Consider the following 19,396-nt stretch of genomic DNA (forward strand, 5'->3'; position numbering starts at 1 on the left):
TTTTATATTAAAAATAAAGAATTAATATTGAAATTACAATAATAATAGATTTAATGTATTAGTTTAAAAAAATTAAAAAAAATTGGGGTTTCAAATGAATGTGGTGATAGGAAAATGACATCTTTTATAGTATATAATTGATTTTTGTAATTTATTTGTTTTATTGTGATTATTTATATTATTTAGAAATATATGTCTAGCCCCTACCTCAACCCCACCAGTCACGTCTATGTTGATCACAACCCATCCTATCGTTGCCATCTCCTGAACCACACCCACCCTTGTTCTTCAACACATTATGGTGAAACCTTCGACAATCCATTTTCCTGACGTTAAATGACGAACCTGCAACATCTAATCCTACATACACATCTACATCCAAAAAGCCATAATCAAATCCGAGTTGAAATTAAACCAGACTCAAACCCTGCCGCTTTATCCATTCTCATTCTTCTTCTTTCAAAGCTCTGGTGACCTACACTTCTTCACCTCTAGTGAACAAATGAAAACTAGATGGAAATCAGATTAATCACTCCTGAACAAAAATAGATTTGCTCCCGAATCAAACCAGAACCAAATGCAAGTTGGTGAAACCCATAACTAAAATCAATCAAGAACTAAACCGGATGACATTAAATTAATTTATAAATAAATATACAAATATAAGATTCATATGAAACAATATATCTGAGATCAAAATGAATCAGATATGTTAGTGATTAGGTTTAGGCCCAAACCCTAGGGTTTAGGTATTATCTATATATTCATATGTAATTGTCTTTTGAATATCAATCAATCTATTATCTTATATGGTATCAGAACTCTAGGTTAAAACCCTACTGCTGGCAACAACCCGCTACCGTCGCCCTCCACCTCCGACGACATTCTCTCATAATCGTCGGAGGTGCCTTCATTATGCTTCATATTCCCTTTGTTTTTTTTCTCATCCTAATAATAAAACGGTTACCGACACCAAACTAAAGCTCTTACCTTGGCTTCTTCTACTGCCTCGTTTTCTTATGTCTCCTCGTCAGATGGCTCCTAACTCTAAGCTTTCTGCCTTCTCCCCAACTTGCCTCTTTTTCAGATCTATTTTCCGAGTCAGTCAGAATAAGCTCGTCCGCCGCACATCGAGTGCTCTTTCTTTCTCGTTGCTTTTCTCTGGACTCCTTTGCCGCTGATTCGATGACCGTTGTCGCCACCGCTCCTCTCTTCTTATACAAAGGAACCGCCGCTGGCCGCCGCTTCTTCTATCTCTTTCTCCGACGAGCAGTTGTTGTTAGCCGTCATCGTTAGAGCTTTGCCTCCGCCGCTACTGTCTTCATTTATATAAAATGGCATTTTATATAGCCTTAATGTTCTTATTATAGATGCGAGAAAAAAAGACCATCATCACAATGTTTAAAGCAAATAGAAATGTTTATAATGGATGTGATCTACATGATGAAGTTGGATGGATTTGGTTGGGATGTAAATGTTTATCCTTCTACAAGAAAGAAACAAAAAGGATTAGAGGCTCGTCAAAGGTAAACTTTCATTTCCATTTAATTGTTATATTTAAACACCCGGTTGTTAATCATTTGACTGATAATCGTTTGAATATTAATAACCCTAAAGTGCATGAAACGATGAATTTGAAGCGATTTATATTTAAATTATGTTCTTTATTGTTAAAAAAATATAACTAACTAAATGGTAGCTATTATTTCATTAATAGAACACTTATTTTTCTAAATGATCTATTCTAATAAATAAAAATATTTTTTTTGCTACATGTCAAATTCTTACTTGTTTTGTCACATGTTATTTTGTGGTTATTATAATTTTTTTTTTCAAATGTCATTTTATGTTTTTATTTTATTTTATTAAATTTTACATAGTATTTAAATATAATAATTATAATAAATATAATAATAAATTGATACCAATTTCATTAATGAAACTTTCTTTCTACTTTCAAAATTTTTAAATTGAAGCAAATTATTTTCTTTGTTTATTGGGCTAATTATGAAATAAAACCACTATATTTTTTCAAAAGTTCGATTCAACATCAATTTTTAATAAGTTCTAAACCACCAAGTTTTGGTAAAACATTTTACCCCGCCCACTGTTAACTATTAGAACTGACTTTTAATAAAAAAAATCACTATATTTTTCCAAAAGTTTGGTTTAACAATCAATTTATGGGTGGTGTTTTGCACAAAATTAAAATTAATGTTTCTTTAACACAAATACAAATCATAGTGGTCGTGATAGAATTTTTATCAAAAAATAGATAGTTTGATTAGCACTATTGAAAAATAAGTGGTTAAACTGGAAAAATTTGTAAAATATAGTTGTTTTGAAGTTATTAATCATTTTTTATTTATTTAAATTTAAAAGAAAAATATACATTTCAATTTCAGTAATTTAATATTTTTTTTATTTTCCTTATAAATTTAAGCGTTCTAAGTGTTTAGACCTTCGTATTTAGTTTTTATATTTTTTTTTAATAAACTTATATAGTAAACGGATCTCACAACTAGTTAATTTAATAAAAAAGTTGAATAGCAAGTATCTAGTATCTAAATGAGTATTAAAAGTGTCTAAGATTATACAAATATTAAAGTTGACATTTCTAAGGTTTATCAATAGGATTATAACTTTGTAAGGTGGGATTTATTGACAATGCCATCATGCATTGTTGATATATATACAGTTTCTAATAAGTTTTCGATCTATATCTTGACTTTCAAAATTCAAAGTATACAATGTCGGTCAAACAATATTTTAAATATAAATAAATTTAAATATTATGTGATAAATTTAAAAATAATTTTTTTTTAAATATTTTGGATGCAAATATGCAATTACCATCTGGATACTGGACTACTGATTTTCAAAATTGTGTAGGCTCATCACGTTTGACCGAAATTATCATCGGAGAAACGTTCCTTACTTTTTTCCAACGATTGATGTACTTTGTGAGTTGAGTTTAGATAATAAATCCATAATGTGGCAGAAAAATGTGCATATACAGATGGTAAAATTGTACTTTCAAAAAAGTTAATTATTACAATACGTTATTTTTTTTGATATAATTTATTCATTAAGTTTTCAAACTTTTTTGCAATATTGACCTATCTAATGGTCAATCCAGTTATACGTAAAGGTGGCATGTTGACGTATCGATCTTTGATGATATATCGTACTGATATGTGGCGCTTACAAACTTTATAAATTAATGACAAACATGTTTTATGTACTTGTTACATACTAAACAACACTTCCTATTGTATCAATGTTCTACGATTGTCCAAGATTTATGTTAATGCATTTGTGTTCAAGTAATAATCAGAATTTTTTGTTGGCATCTTATTTACCATTCTTCTTGTTAACATATGGAAATTTGTTCGGAATGTTGTACTCCGACAGATAAAAACAATTCCAAAAATTCTTTTATTTATTGAGCTTTTGTTGTTCTCTTGGTTGGTGTATCTTGATCTTGTGGCAATACCAGTTTCTATGCGAAATGTTTTTAAAAGCAATTAAAGTCGTGTCTATTTATTTTTTGTAGGTGGTCATTGTAAGACAATAATTGCATTCACAAATACATCAAGGAGGAAGGCACGATCAAATGATGCAAATTTTGTACTAGCTAGAACACATGTTTTATGGTTTTTATATTAAAAAATAAATTCTTGTATATAACTTATATGTTTTTTTTATAACCGAGGACCTCAACCGATCCATCTTTAACGACCAAACTGACGCAACCTTGAGGCTCACGCACGCTTAGCCGAACATTGTAGCTGTGCTTTAACAATGGTTTGGTTAGACCGTTCTTGAACTTTTCACGAAGAAAGAGGAAATCAAGGGCTAAATGCTTCACTCTTGAGTGGAATACCGAATTTGCAGAATAATGGGTGGCACTTAAATTGTCACAGAAAATAGTTGGGGTAACATTAGATTTATAGCCAAGTTCATGTAGCAGTGAAACAATCCATTGAACTTCAGTTATGGTTGAGGAAACAACACAAAATTCTTCATTTGTTGATGATCTTGCTGAGGTAGGTTGTCGTGTTGAGCTCCATGCAACATGGTTGGAACCAAGATAGACAAGATATCATGTGGTGCTTCGATAGGTTTGTTTGTCACCTACCCAATTTGCATCTGTGAATACATGAAGATGTAATGGGGAATTTTGACGTATGAGAAATCCATGGTGAATGGTACCTTGAAGGTAAATTTGTAACCTTTTTAGAGCATGTCAATGAATGTCAGTTGGGCGATGCATGAATTTTGATAATTTGTTAACAGAAAACACAACATTAGGGCGTGTTAATGATAAATATTGTAAACCACCAACTATAGATATGTAGTATGGGGGATTTGATATGGGTATGCCATCAATGTCGTTAAGATGAGCATAGGTAGTTGAAGGTGTGGAGGCCGGGTTGCAACTACTCGTGTTGGCTTTGGTGAGAATATCTAGAATATATTTGGTTTGAGAAAGAAACAAACCATCAGAGTGAGGTAGAACTTTGATGCCAAGAAAATAGGACAAATGATATTTGCATATTTAATCATATAATTCATGCATTATCTTAATATTTTATATTGTATTTGTTTCATTTATTGAACAAAAGGTACTTAATTAGTTTAAAATTTCATTTGCAGCAGCGAAGACATGTTCGGAAGGGAAAGGAAGCGGAATTGGCAATTGGAAGCTTGGATCTTGGATTTTGAAGAAAAAGAAGAAACTGAAGAAGAACACGGCGTGTTATCTCTAAACACAACATGTTGAGATGAAGAATCTCGATGGAATAATGTCTTGACGTACACACGTTTTTAATGAATAACACGGCGTGTTGGGTCCTAGAACACGCCGTGTTGCACCGTTTTTCAGAATCTATTTAAGGATCGTTTCTGTTCGAAACCCGAATGGATGCTGGAGGTTTTTAGCGATTTTTGGAGGCCAAAGACATCCCCAAGGAGCTGTGGATTGCAGAATTCGACTAGAAGCTTTTGTTTGAAGAGATCTAAGGCAAAATCACATTCACTTTACTTAATTCCCTTGTTGACATCATGTTTTCATTATTGAATTTCGTTTTTGTGATTATTTCTGCTAAAGTCATGGGCTAAACACCCTACTTTCATTTAGAGTAGAGGATCTTATGATTATGGTTTGATTTTGTGGATTTGGATTATGTTTAATTGATTTTTTATCGTGCTAAGTTTGTTAAAATAACCTTATGTGTTAATGATAATTATTTTCTGTTAATTAATGAGTTTATTGAGATTGCATGAACATCTTCTTGATTGCTTGCCTCTTATGATTTTGTTACCATCAAGATTGTAAGCCTAGTGTTGTGAACATAACCTAGGGTTAACTAGAAAATAAGTAAGTTAATGTGTGAGCTATATATGATGACCACCATGTATGAATTGATTGAACCAACCAATTTAATTAACTACCATTACAAGTCTTGCATGGTTCTAACTTAATACTAGGAAACTTGTTAATTTAATCAACTGATCACTGCTTGAATTGATTTGTTTGCTAAAGGATTAGTAATAGTGAACATGAACCTAATCATATTAGAAATCAGTAATTGATAATACATTAATCCATTGCATTTTCCACGAAATCAACCATAAGATTAAGTGAATCGAATCTAAACGAAAGTCTCTTTAATATTCTTGAATCAAGTCGTCTTTTGTCCTTCAATTAGTTGTTAATTGTTTCTTTCTTAAGTGCTTAATTGATTGTCTAAGTTTCTAGTCTTGCAAAACTAGAGAAAACCCCAGTTTTAATAATTGTTTTAATTATTTAACATTAGTAATAGTTTAATTGTTTTACCGTTCCCTGTGTTCGATACCTTACTTACCTGCACTAAACTATTTTTCGATTAGGTACACTGCTTATCGTGTGTTGGTTTTTGTTTAAGTTAGTTAGGACTAAAACTAGTACATTTCACACGTATCAAGTTTTTGGCGCCGTTGCCGGTGAACGGTTCTAAATAGTTAAATTTATTTGCTAATTATTATCGATCCTTTGTGTGAGATTTATCTCATATAAAGTTGCCAATTTTTCAGCTTTATTTTTCTTATCTGCTTATTCTATTTTTGCATTGAACGCGTCATGGTCATCTTTGAACACACCGTGTTTCTCGTGTTTCCAGTTTTCGTTTTTCTTCATTTTATGCGTGGTTTTCTGTTTTGTTTCAGTTAGTTTATGATCCGGAGCTCCAATTCTACAGTAGTCATAGTAGTTGTTAATAAAAACTTTGATGTGAACAAACCCAATTATAAAATCATCCTTATTGGCATCTGGTATCTTTGACAAATCAACATTTCTCAAAATCTTCATGACCGTGACCAAATCATTCAAGTTCATCAATGGAAAATCTGCTATTGTGAACTCAGAAACAACGTTATTTGCTCTGACAACAAAATAACGAAAGTTTTGTAGCAGTCCTTCAAACAAGCTGTCCCAAATGATGGTCATCACTTTAATTATCTTCACTGGAGACCACACCTCTTCTTCATTCTTCCCCAATACCGCGTGAAATCGAATCTTCAATCTTTTGAATTAATCCTTATCATTGAAGTTCTCTATGATCTTGAATTGTGAAGAAGTGAACAATATATGATTGATTGGAAAGTCAAGTTGATTAAAATCAGATTTTTCTACGTCGTAGCTCTTCTTAGGCACTTTTCGAAAATCATCATTCATTCCTATAGAAACAATGTCTTCCATTGTTTCATAACACCACTGTTTGTTGGGATCACCATTCTGCAAGTCAGATGGATCATTTGCTTTTCGCCTTAGAATGTTGTTTATCTGCCTTTGTTTTTTGATTTCAATGGCTTGTTGCTTTTTCTTCTCTTCTTATGATTGTACAACTGTGATTGATTTCCCTTTATCATTTGGATCAACATTCGAAGTTGATTTGTTAGGGATTGAACTTGAACCTCCTGCTCCTTTATTTATCGAGATTCCCTTTGTCAAAGCTCTCGTTGTTGTTGTAGAATTTAAAGTTATGGGATTCATTGAAATAGTTTTTGGGATTTGATTACTTATAACCTTCCCATTACAACTCCAGAGTTATCACCTGTCTCCTTCGACGAACCAACACCTCCTTCTCCCCCTTGCGACACATGCATTACATAAGGAGCATTTGTTGGAAGTCGAAGAACTAACCTCCTGATCGGATCCAGTTCAGCCTTAATGTTTGTTTCAGTGGTAGAAACCATTTGAGAGATAGATTCTGGAGAAATCAACGATTAAGTCGAAAGCATGGTTTTGAATTCGGTTAATAACTCTTCAACCTTAGCAAATACTTGAGCATCCCCTTTCACCTTGTCTTGAAGACCAACTATGTAATCTTTGTTGAATGAAGAGATGTCTTCAATCAAGCGAGTTGATGCTTCAGCTACCACATCAATCTTCTTATGTAGTGTCGAAGAACTTTCAGAAAAAAATTGACCTCATATTACAATAACTTTCTAATATCAGAAATCTGAGTCTGCAAACAGACTTTCGTTTCCTCAAGCTGTTTTGCAAAAAGCTCATGACATTCTTTTGAAACATCACGAAGTTGAGAAAGTTCACCAGTAAGAGTTTGAGAGTGATTGCGAATCCTTTCATCATTTCGCTTGTCAACACCATCAATAAGAGTTTGCAATCGAGACTCTTGGGCTTTGAGAAGAGAATCAACTTCGACTCCACTTACAGAATGCTTGCTTCCTGTATCAGCCAAGAACTATAAAATCGAATTCATCTTGGAGTTTAAAATTTTGAATTGTCTTCCTGACATGATCATTTCATAAGGAATATTATCCTCCTCTAGATCAAACTGAAGTTCAGCAAAAGACACCATAACATCATCATCATCAGCTTCATGTTCAGGTTGTGATTTATAGTGGATTGAGATGAAAAGATAGTGGTAATAGGTTCTTGCATGGTACCATAATAAGTTGGTGATATGGTCGAAACATGAATTGAAATTGGAATGGATGATGAAGGTAGTGGTAAAGGTGGTAGTAAAGTTGTTGAAGTTTCGACAGTTGAAGTTTCGATGGTGGTTGTGTCAATGGTAGAAGTTTTGATGGTAGAAGTGACAGTTGATTCATCGTTGTGCATCCCTTCATCCATGTTGACATTTTTGTCCTTATTAGATAATTCCACAATGATGTATGGAATTTCGACCTCCTCCATATTGGACTGGGTATTCGAAACCCCGGATGGTTTGACAATAGTCTTCTCAGGGATATTGGTGTTTTGTGGATCACTCAAATTGATGTTTGTATCCGCACGAGATACGTTTACATTGACATCATAATTACCTGTCTCCTAGAAATTCGAATCGATAGGAGAATCCCTTCGAGGTGAACCATGATATGAATCCTCGATTCGAATATCAGACCGTTCACTATCACTGTCATGCTCCGTTTCAACTATTACATTCTTAAGTGGTACTTGGACTTCATGTTTCTTCTTATTTAACTTTTGAGCCATATAAATAGCTCTTCGCTTCTTGGAGGCTGGGGATCCAGGAACCGATACTTCAAGAAATAGAACTCTTTTCTTGGTAAAGTGTGCTTTGGGAACCTTCTTTGGATCTCCCTGAGAAGAAATAGGATTTAAAGATTCAACATTATTAGGCTCAACACTTTCAACTATAGGTTCTTGGGTGGTTGGCTGAATTGGAAAATGAGAAGGTTTCTTTGTTGGTTTCTTAGTTCGCTTAAGAACACCCAATTTCAATGGGATGGTTTCTTTCATAACATCCTCCCCCACAGTTGGTGGTTTTTTGACTTGTTTCTTCTTCTCTAGAGCCTTTGAAGCTTTAGATGTTCCTTATATCCCCTTTGTTGGAAGAACCCTAGTTGGAGTAGAAGAATTAATCGAGGCCAAATATTGTACCAGAAGTTGATTTTTAGGATCCACGAGCTTGAGCATCACATCTAGAATGCGAGCAACATTGGGAAAAGCAGCATGATCATCAACAAAAACCCTTGGTGCAAGTATAACCAAAAACTCAGCAGTTTCAACACAAGATGGAACCAGAATATCCTCTTGACAATAAACTTCCTATAAAATCAAGCTCTAAAATCGAGCACTCAAAACACCATTTGTTAGGTTCGTGTGTGAGATTGAGGTTCCAAAATCCTCCCAAAGATGTGTAGAATAATCCACATTCAGACCAAAATACAATCCTGCTATGACTGAATAGACTTCAAGCTTGGCTTTGTCGAGCCTAGGGCTTCATCTTGTTAAACATCGTAGCATAATCCCAAACAAAAAGCTTCACATACAGGGAAGACCAGACTTCTTAATATGACTTATTCCAGTAAGATTTGGTTGATGCCCCCATTTCATTAAACATATGAAGCGCCTGATCATTACAGACTTCATAGAATGTACCTGAAACTGGTAACTTTAGAATTTAGGCAAATTGATTTCGATTGAGCTTCTTGGTCTTTGAATTCGATAGCTGAAACGTAAGCACCTTAGTAGTTTTGTTGAATACAACAGTTGACCCAGCAAGTGAAAGCCATTCCATCGAAATTGCAAACGAAAATAAAAGTGAAGTCGATAACATAGAGTTGTTCAAAGTTTAAACAAGCATCCGTAATGCCTCCGGGTATTGATCAAGTGATGGAACAAGACGAAGATTAGTGCTTTGGATCTTCATCATTGGTTGTGAAACTTCTTCTTCATTGGTGGTTATTGAATCAGCAATGTGATGAGGAGCAGCCATTGCAGAGAATTTTGGAGTAATTTGGAAACGAGGAACAATTAGGTTTCTTGAAGGTTTGATCGGAGAGCATAAATTTTGATAAGGAAATTATCAACTTCCTTTTATAATCGGAGGTATTTTTGAATTTGAACCAGTAACCAATAATCAATTCCATGTATTGTGTTGGTTACTTAACCGACACCATAAAAAGCTCCACGTCATAAAAGTGATCATCATGTTCTCCTTGATTCCCGTGAATCTCCTAAACCGTCATGTCCATCAGATCTTTCGTTCTTCCTGAATGGATAAGAACCGTCACAATTTTCGAACCTTAAACAAGTACACCATGTAATTCGACAGCAAGAAAATATCAATCCTTCGGCATGGAGGCTAGTCTCATTCGTTTTTGGGATTTGGAAGCGAAATCATATGCCAGACTTTGCAAAATCTAAGTTTCGAGTTGGTAAGACCCAAAACCTGAAGGATTTCAGTGCATTCGTGTGCCAAAGAGTAAGATCTAAGCAATTAAAAAATGTGGGTATAGTGATATCAAATTTCATTTGATACGAAAGCAAAATGATCCCAGACAAAGATCTCTTCATTTGACATAAAGAGAGATGAAGAATTTCTTGTGTGGTATCTCGCGAATTACAATCAAATACTCATTGATGAGCATCGAAGGGCTTCTTTTGTTGTGGTTTCGAAGGCGGCTTAAATTTTTCACAAAGTCACAACTTAACATAAGTGTAGTCAAAAGTTCAGAAATGATATTCAGAATGAAATCATATTCCAAAAAAAAATTAAAGTATTGGATCTTTTTGGGAAAAAATGTCTTGGTGTTAGAACATTTTATCAAGATCACGCAATTCGAATAGAATGAGATTTTGAATATCGAATGGTACAATGAAACAATTGTTTCGTGAAAATCTTGAACAATGTTGCTCACCGTCAATTCGTTAATAGTTAGGTTCGTTGGGTTTCATCATCATCATGGCAAAATGACTTAGGATCATAAACATAGATTTTTGATATATCTACATTATGGTAGGTTTTAACCAGAGATGCCGAGGGTATGTAGTGTTGTGTGTGATTGTAAAAGAAATTTTGAAGAAAAACATTTTATGAAAGAACTCATTGTACCTTTGCTAAAATTTAGACCAAGCAGAAAACTCTTTACTCATCCTGAGAAGAGTAAGGTCGCTCTTCGACTAATGTGAATATAGCCTAATTGGGAAGAAACTTTCGTGTGAAAATTTTCATTAAGGCTTTGAACACATAGAATCTTTGAGGCTTAGAGGACAACATACAGCAACATGCTTCTAGAGTAGCAATCGAAAACGAACCGATCATGCTTTTGTACGTACACCGTTTCTTCCAGAACACCATTGAGAAATGCACATTTGACATCCATCTGATAGACGCCGAATGTCACACCCCGTCCGTCGGCGGAAACATCGGGCAGTGTAACGTCATTTCTTGTATCATAGTTATCAACTTCCTGAAAACACATGCAATTTAAAATACGTCAACATAAAGTTGGTGAGTCCACATGTTTTGACTCCATATAAAAATAATACATTTTCCAAGTTCAAAAGTATAGTTTTGAAAGTATCATTTTGACTTTCCAACGTTTAGTATATATATCCTAGGTATAAAATTTTACTTACCAAATAAGTAGTTTACCTATAAGTTTCATATACTATGAATATAAGTGTTTGTAATTCCATACAAACGAAAGTTGCTACGTATAAATCTTATTTCAATTCTATACGAGTAAATCCGCTACGTATAAATCTATTTCAATTCTATACGAGTATGTGTGTTAGGTATAATTATCTACTTAATATACAAGTAGTACCTAGGGTATAAGTAGGGGGAAACTTATACTTAACATTAATACTTGTATACGACAACGTATAATGTTTCTACCAAGTTGCTACCATGAGTCTGTAACCGCTGCTTGACAACAAAACCTCTGACAAAACACACTCATGATTTACCATGAGAAACAATACACTCATGATTTACCATGAGAAACAATACCGCACGCTTCATCGACGCCGGAACAATAACAAATAAAAGGAACGAATCGTCACTTGCTTGTCTTGGGTTGTAATTAACAACCACAAGTGGGGTCGTCAACCCGTATCTTATTCATGCACGACTTCCTCACTCACACGGGATTAACGGTTACAGGTAAGAGGACTTCCACAAAGATCCCCAATCTTAGTTGATGAATGAGGTAGCTCATGTAGACTTTGACGGCGTTCTATAGTCCTAACAACAAAAGCATTTTCATGTCTAAAACCCTAAGTTACTAGACTATGCTTTTAAACAGTACTCCTAATTTCATAACATTTAGGCAGTATAACAGCTATAACTTGAAGTAAAACCAGGTTTTATCTTGACATAAAACCAATAACAACAGCAACATATAACATACCAAGTTTTATCTTGTCATAAAACTAACAATAACAACATACTTTATAAATTAACATATAGAACTTCCGAATATAACTTCGGAACTATATCGCACACAACATATATATAGAATCCTAAGTATAACTCAAGATCTACATTAGTATACTACTATAACAATAATATGCTAACAACTTTACGATAGTTGTATACTTTCAGATACGAAATAACTATATCCTGGTTATTATAACTATCTACGTTGATACTAATATACTATCATATAGACATAATAATAACGTATATATAATATTTAGCATGCGTTTTCCCCCGAAATATTAGAAATTGGGGCCGTGAAACTCACCTTAGTAGCGTGATTTTATGTAATCTAAGTAGAAACGGTCAGCGTACGAGGTCGTCGGGGCTCGGGATGCAAGAGGGCTTCAGAAAAGGAGAGAGGAGAAAGGGAAATGGTGTAAGGAAGTGTCAAGGTCGGACCTGCTGTTTATAGGAAGGATTTTGGACCCTCACATCGTGAGTTTTATAAGGCTCACGTCGTGAGTTTCGAGCTTATCTCTTCGTAGACTTGCCATCCGTCTTCTAGCTTCCGAAGGTGGCCATATGACTCCTCACGTCGTGAAATATCAATGTTCACGTCGTGAGTTTGGATCTTATCACTTCGTAGCCTCGTCACACACCTTCTAGATCCGAAATGTGGAAAAATGACTCCTCACATCGTGAGTTTCTGTGCTCACGCCGTGAGTTCAGTTAAATTAGGGTTTCTGACAGCTGAATCTTCGGAAGGTCGTAACTTTCACATACGAACTCCGTTTTTGATGTTCTTTATATGCACGCGTAGGTATTTACGATTACTACAACTCTATTTTAGACTCCAATAGCTAATTATAAGTCTATTTTAAATTCCTCTTATTATAGAGATTTATAGTGTTCGGTTTATCATAACTTCTTCATGCGAAGTCAGATACAGACGTTCTCTGTATTTTTGGAATCGTATGGACGTATATTTTGAGTTGTATCATAAAGAAAGTTCATATTTGTATTAGAATTTATCATGAACTACATGTTGGATTAGTGTTTAAGTCCATAACTATTTTGGTATGTACTTGACCCGATTATGAGCATGGTCCTTTTGGGTTGCCTTCACCATAGCAATTTGTAGGATGAATTAAGAAGAGAAAGGTTTAATTATGATTTATTAATGTATTATGAGAATAATATATTAAAGGAGAAATCATATTGTTTAATTAATATTAGTCAAGAATTAATAAAGAATTAATTTTGTGACTAAAAGAGATTAATTAAACTTAAGGGACTTATTGTGTAATTATAAGATAATTACATAATTGGGCTATGGATCACCTTGGAATAATAGGTTGGACGAATTCTATGGGGAAGCCCATTAGAAATCATCCAAGGCATGTTCCAGAAGGGGTCCATGGGCTGCTTAGAGCTTAAGCAGTCAAATTAGGGTTTCCTTGTTAGATAACCCTAATTGCCTACCTATTTAAGGAGCCCCTAAGCCCCAAAAACGTGGACAACTAATCCTTTAGGGTTTCCAGCCGTTTTTGGTGCCTCCTCTCTCCTCCCTCTTCATCCAAGTTGCTTAGTGGTGTTTGTGACTCCATTAGAGGCGCAACACTTGAGGCACTAAGCTTTCTGAAGCCAAGGATTGATTGTTATTGCTATATAACAATCAAAGGTAATTACTAAACCCTTATTTCAGTTCTTATATGATAGATCTAGGGTTTATAGCTTTGGATATTCAATTGCATGTTCATTAGAAAAACTAGATCCAAAAGCTATTAGGGTTTGCATGTACACCATAGGAATGATGTATTGCTCGAAACCCATCACTACATAGCACTCTTATCACATTACTAGTTTAACAAAATCACATTACATGATTGGTATAATCACATGTGATTGTTATTGACCTATTTTGACTATTGTTACATTCTCCCCCCGTTAAAGTAAATTTCGTCCCGAAATTTATCTTATGGATGGGGTTTTGTTAAATTGTTGGGGGTATTTTTGTTTCATCTGATCTTCACATTCCCAAGTAAATTTAGGTCCTCGTAAAGAGTTCCATCGAACTTTCACTATGGGAATACGACTTTGTTTTAATCGTTTGGCATATCGATCCATGATTTCGACAGGTTCTTCTACAAAGTTGAGTTTGGTATTGACTTGTATCTCGTTGAGAGGTACAACAAGAGTGTCATCGAAATAGACATCTTTTGAGATTTGACACGTGAAAAACATCGTGTACATTGCTTAGCTCTTGAGGTAACTTGATTTGGTATGCGACAAAACCAAATCTTGCTAGAATTTTCAAAAGGTCCTATATACCGTGGGTTTAGTTTGCCTCGTTTCCTGAATCGAATTACGACTTTCCAAGGAGAGACCTTTAACATTACTCTATCTCGAACTTGGAATTCCAAAGGCTTACGTCTTACGTCATCATAGCTCTTCTGACGATCACGTGCTGCCTTTAATCGATCCTTAATTTGCACGATCTTTTGAGTTTGTCTCGTGGATTATTTCTGGCTCGGCACATAAGGTATCACCTATATGTTCTCTGGCCAATTATGTGTCTCCAACTTCTCAGTGCAAAAACTACAGCTCCCAATTCAAGGTCATGGGTAATGTAATTACTCTCATGCACCTTAAGTTGTCGAGATGTGTAAGCAATAACTTTTCCTCTTTGCATCAACACACATCCCAATCCTTGATTTGATGCGTCGTAGTATACGACGAAATCTTCTGTCCCATCTGGGAAGGATTGGATTGGTGCACTACACAACATTTGCTTTAGTTTCTGAAAAGCAGCTTCTTGTTTGTATTCCCAGTTGAACTTCATATCCTTCTGGGTTAGTGTTGTAAGCGGCTTGGCTATTTTGGAGAAATTCTCTATGAATCTATGATAGTAGCCAACAAGCCCTAAGAATTGACGCACTTCTGTTGGCCTCTTTGGTGCTTCCCAATTCTTAATTGCTTCAATCTTGGAGGGTTCGACATGAATCCATTTGTTACTAACTACATGTTCTAAAAATTTGTACTTCTTTAATCCAAAATTCACATTCGGAGAATTTGGCGTACAACTTTTCTTTTCTTAGTAGTTCCAAGATTATTTGCAAGTGTTGACCGTGTTCTTCCTTGGTTTGTAAATATATCAATATATCATCGATAACTACTATCATAAATTTATCCAAGTACGGTTTGCAAACACTATTCATGAGGTCCATGAACATTGTTGGAGCGCTGGTCATTCCAAAGGCTTAACTAGGAACTTAGATTGACCATACCGAGTCGTGTCCCTGACTCGGCGAGTCCATGGATCTGGCAGCCTGTTTTTGCGATTTTCTTGCCTATTTAGCTGTGGGATAATTACCAAAACAGTTTTTATCAATAAAATCCGAATTTTATGTATATATGGTGATTATCCTGGCCAAAATAGAAGATAATTGTCAAAATTTAGATAATCTTTTGTTTTATTAGATAAAGATTGATTATTTGTAATTTAGATTTGAATTATCTTGTGAAAAAGTTTCAATTTTCCCCTTTAGGTTTTATAGTTTAAATTTGAACTTAAAAGTTTTGTTTTTGAAATTTGAATAATTAAACCCAAATGTTTTGAAAAGTTTCAAAACTTGCCCTCAAGTTTTGGAATTTAAATTTTTTGATTAAAAGTTAATTTTGAAATATTTAAATTCTAATCTCAAATGTTTTGAAAAGTTTCAAAACTTGCCCTCAAGTTTTGGAATTTAAAAGTTGATTAAAAGTTTAATTTTGAAATGTTAAATTCTAAAACCCTCGTATTTTGAAAAAGTTCAAATTACACCCTTATGGTTTTGTTAATTAATTAAAGTGTATAATTAAAAGAGAGTTAATAAATCCATAAAGTTTTTGGTTTACATTTAATTAAATTAAAAGTATAATTAATTAAATTAGACCACCTTGTATTTTAAAAGTTTAAAATACACCCTATACTATGTATATATGACATTAAAAGTCTAATATTATTTATGTATGAGTAAACAGTCAGTCTTACCGTTAGTAGGCCTCATTCATGAAGCTGGTCTATAAGGGGTGTTTAAGGAAATTGCCTATAAAATGGCCATTGAATGGGTATCCACTCTTACCCACCGCACTCTTGACTAGTGGAGGGTCGTTAGCCGAACGGGTAGGATAGGACGAAACCTTCCATTATAAGTATAATGAAGTACAAAGTAACTACATGCTTTTACAAATTCCCAAAATTCTAGTTACTTTAGGCAAAATGTGAAATTGTATGCTAATCCATGGAATTACACTTCGTACCCTTGTCAAACGTTAGTGGAGCGTGTGTGGTTAACCGGCACACTAATTTGGGATTGACATTGGTGGCGAAGGTTGGCTCGGTGTTTATCGTAGATCAATGGATCGTGTGTGGCTAATCGGCACATTGATTAGGTGTAGTAGCATTAGGTGCACCACGTGATTCGCACGGTTATTCACACCTTGTTTGTGATCCTCGGCATCCCAGTCGCAAACCTGAAGGGCATAATCGAGATTAAACACGCCATTGAAAAGTTCAATGAATCTCAAAAGATCTAGGAGTTTCAATTCATTTAAAACTTAAATTTCTTTTTCGTTTTTCATGATGAAAATTGGTAAATCGTCATTTACCTACCTTCAAATATTCTGCAACTAGATTACGGCATCCCTCTTCTAGGTTGTAGAGTATTGTGTTGGATCCTAGCCTTGATGTTTCGTTTGGGTGTTACATCAAGGATTCTAATCAACTTGACTTGAATTTCTCATGTTTTGTAGATGTCTGAATCTAACAATGGTCTTCCCAAATCCATTGGAACAAGCTTTCCAAATGAAGATGGCGTTCCAGGATACGATCAAGGAAATGAGAGTCATGCTTCACTTCCTCCACCTCCTCCAATTGTTCTCCCTGACCCACAATTTCAAAGGCTTGAAAAGTTCAAGCTCACTCAATCCCTATTGGCAAGTAAGCACGAAGATGGGAAACCTGTGTGTGCACACGTCTTAGAGATGAAATCACGCATTGATAGGTTAAGGATGTTGGGTGTCGATATCTCAGAGATGTTGGTTGTTGACTGGGTTCTTCAGTCACTTCCTGATTCGTATAGTGAGTTCGTAAGAGAGTACTATATGATGGTTCACGACGTGACCCTCATTGATTTGACCTATTTGCTTATTGCTGCTGAATCAGCGATGATTTGGCGCACTGGTCAAGCAAACTTGATTGGTCGATCAAACTCACATACTTCATTGGACACTGGCTACATTGGAAGTTCAGAAAAGACTGAGATTGTCCCTTGCTATGTACCAAAGGAGTCCATTTGCTTTTACTGCCAAGAGAAGGGGCATTGGAGACGAAGCTGCCCTAGCTACCTGAGAGATCTAAGAGATGGGAGAGTCAAGACGTATGGCTCTACTTCAGGTAAAATCCATTAACTAACTCTATAAGTTCCTATTTTGATTCTTAATACATGATGTGATAAGATTACATTTTGATGTTTTGTAGGATCGAAGAAAAGAAAGGAAACTTAAGGAAGAAGCGTGCTGAATCTGATCACGAAGAAATGGATTTTGATCGCATGGATTCAAAGATCGGATTTTTGAGCTGCTACTTTAGAGTTAGGGTAGATTGCTAAGAAATATGTAATAGCATAGTTTTTCAGTTGAATTGCATTGTAAGGACAATTTTTTTTCCGCAATAAAATAAATTTTGATTTTGTCTTATTTATTTATCCTTGCGATGGCATGTATGAAAAATTGATGTTTGAATGTTTCCATTATTAGCAATGATGGATTTGATTCTTAATTAGGTTATTTGTGGAAGTGTCGAGAGTTTACCAAATAGGGAGAGTTTCTCATCGCCCAAGTTTCAATTGGAAAGAAACTTGGAATCATGCAACATGTATTGTATGATGAATGAAAAACTTTCACATTTGGGAAATTTAGACTAATTCTTTGACAAAGTGTCAAGTGAAGGACTAGGAGATCGAGTACACTAGGTTGTGCGTTGATCAAGTCCACCACAAAGTGATAAAGATATTCGTCATGATTTACTAAAGTTTAGTAAATATGATTATACTTATAAGACTAAGTGTAATTCTGAGTTGATTGAAAAGGTTTCAATAAATGGCAGAACGAATAAGAAGAATCAAGAAGGCAGAAAGATAAAAGTTTCTCTGTTCTAAGAAGAAGGGAGAGTACCTTTTATTGTGTTTTATGATAAAGGATTAATGATTAAGAACCATGTCTCAATTGATCCTCTAAGTGAGTCTTAGTACATTTGTATGTCTAAGAAGAGGAATCGGGAATTGTGGAAATGGTTAAATCAATAAGTCAATCATACTTCGTTCCAATATCGAATCTTAGAGTCATACTCCAAGATTGCGAATTGAGTGACACGTCTTTAGTAGGTTTATAACACTCAACAAATGTGGAATTGGAAAAAGTCTTCTTATTCCAGCACATTTGAGATTGGTAAGTTGTGATGTCTTGGATAAGACAAAGACCAAATAGAACCAATTATGTGAAGTGATAGTCTTGATAAAAACTACACTAACTCTTGAATATTTGTTTTGTCAAGGAATGTTTCTTGACAAGAGAATCTTATATGTCAAGGAGTCAGTGGGAGTCTTAATGGTCTTGAAAGGTTTCAAGAACAAAAGTTAAACCTAGTTGATCATCACTAGCACACGACTTGAGGTTTAAAGCCTATCGTGGATGACATACTCTTTTTTCTGTTCCATTCCAATTGAGTTAATTATGCATGTGAGTTCTATAAGTTCTCATGTGAATGCATAAAGACAAAGCACCTTGGTCAATGGAAAGTACATTGATAAGTAAGGATGAGTTGCTAAACCACTTGGAAGACATGGTGGGCACTCGTGTTACCATGAGACAAGAAATCGAGATTGAGCACGTTCGGTCCATATGAGTTTGGATTTGTCGCAAACTTTGGTTTTGGCAAATTCACATGGATAGGAACACATACACTTTAAAATCTAAGTGTCATGAGGTTTCCCTCCTTCATGAAAATGATTGTGAGGAAATGCTTTCACTAAAAGAGATTTTAAGAAGATAGCAATTGTGATAATTGTATTCTTAAATTCGATTATGATTACGGCATCCCTTTTCATAGCTCGAATTGTGAGATTTGGCAATTGGTCTGAACATTTAGGACTTAGTAACATAAATTCTGAATT

Source organism: Lactuca virosa, chromosome 7 (assembly GCF_052849685.1).
Source record: "Lactuca virosa cultivar CGN04683 chromosome 7, Lactuca_virosa_CGN04683_v6, whole genome shotgun sequence".
NCBI lineage: Eukaryota > Viridiplantae > Streptophyta > Magnoliopsida > Asterales > Asteraceae > Lactuca > Lactuca virosa.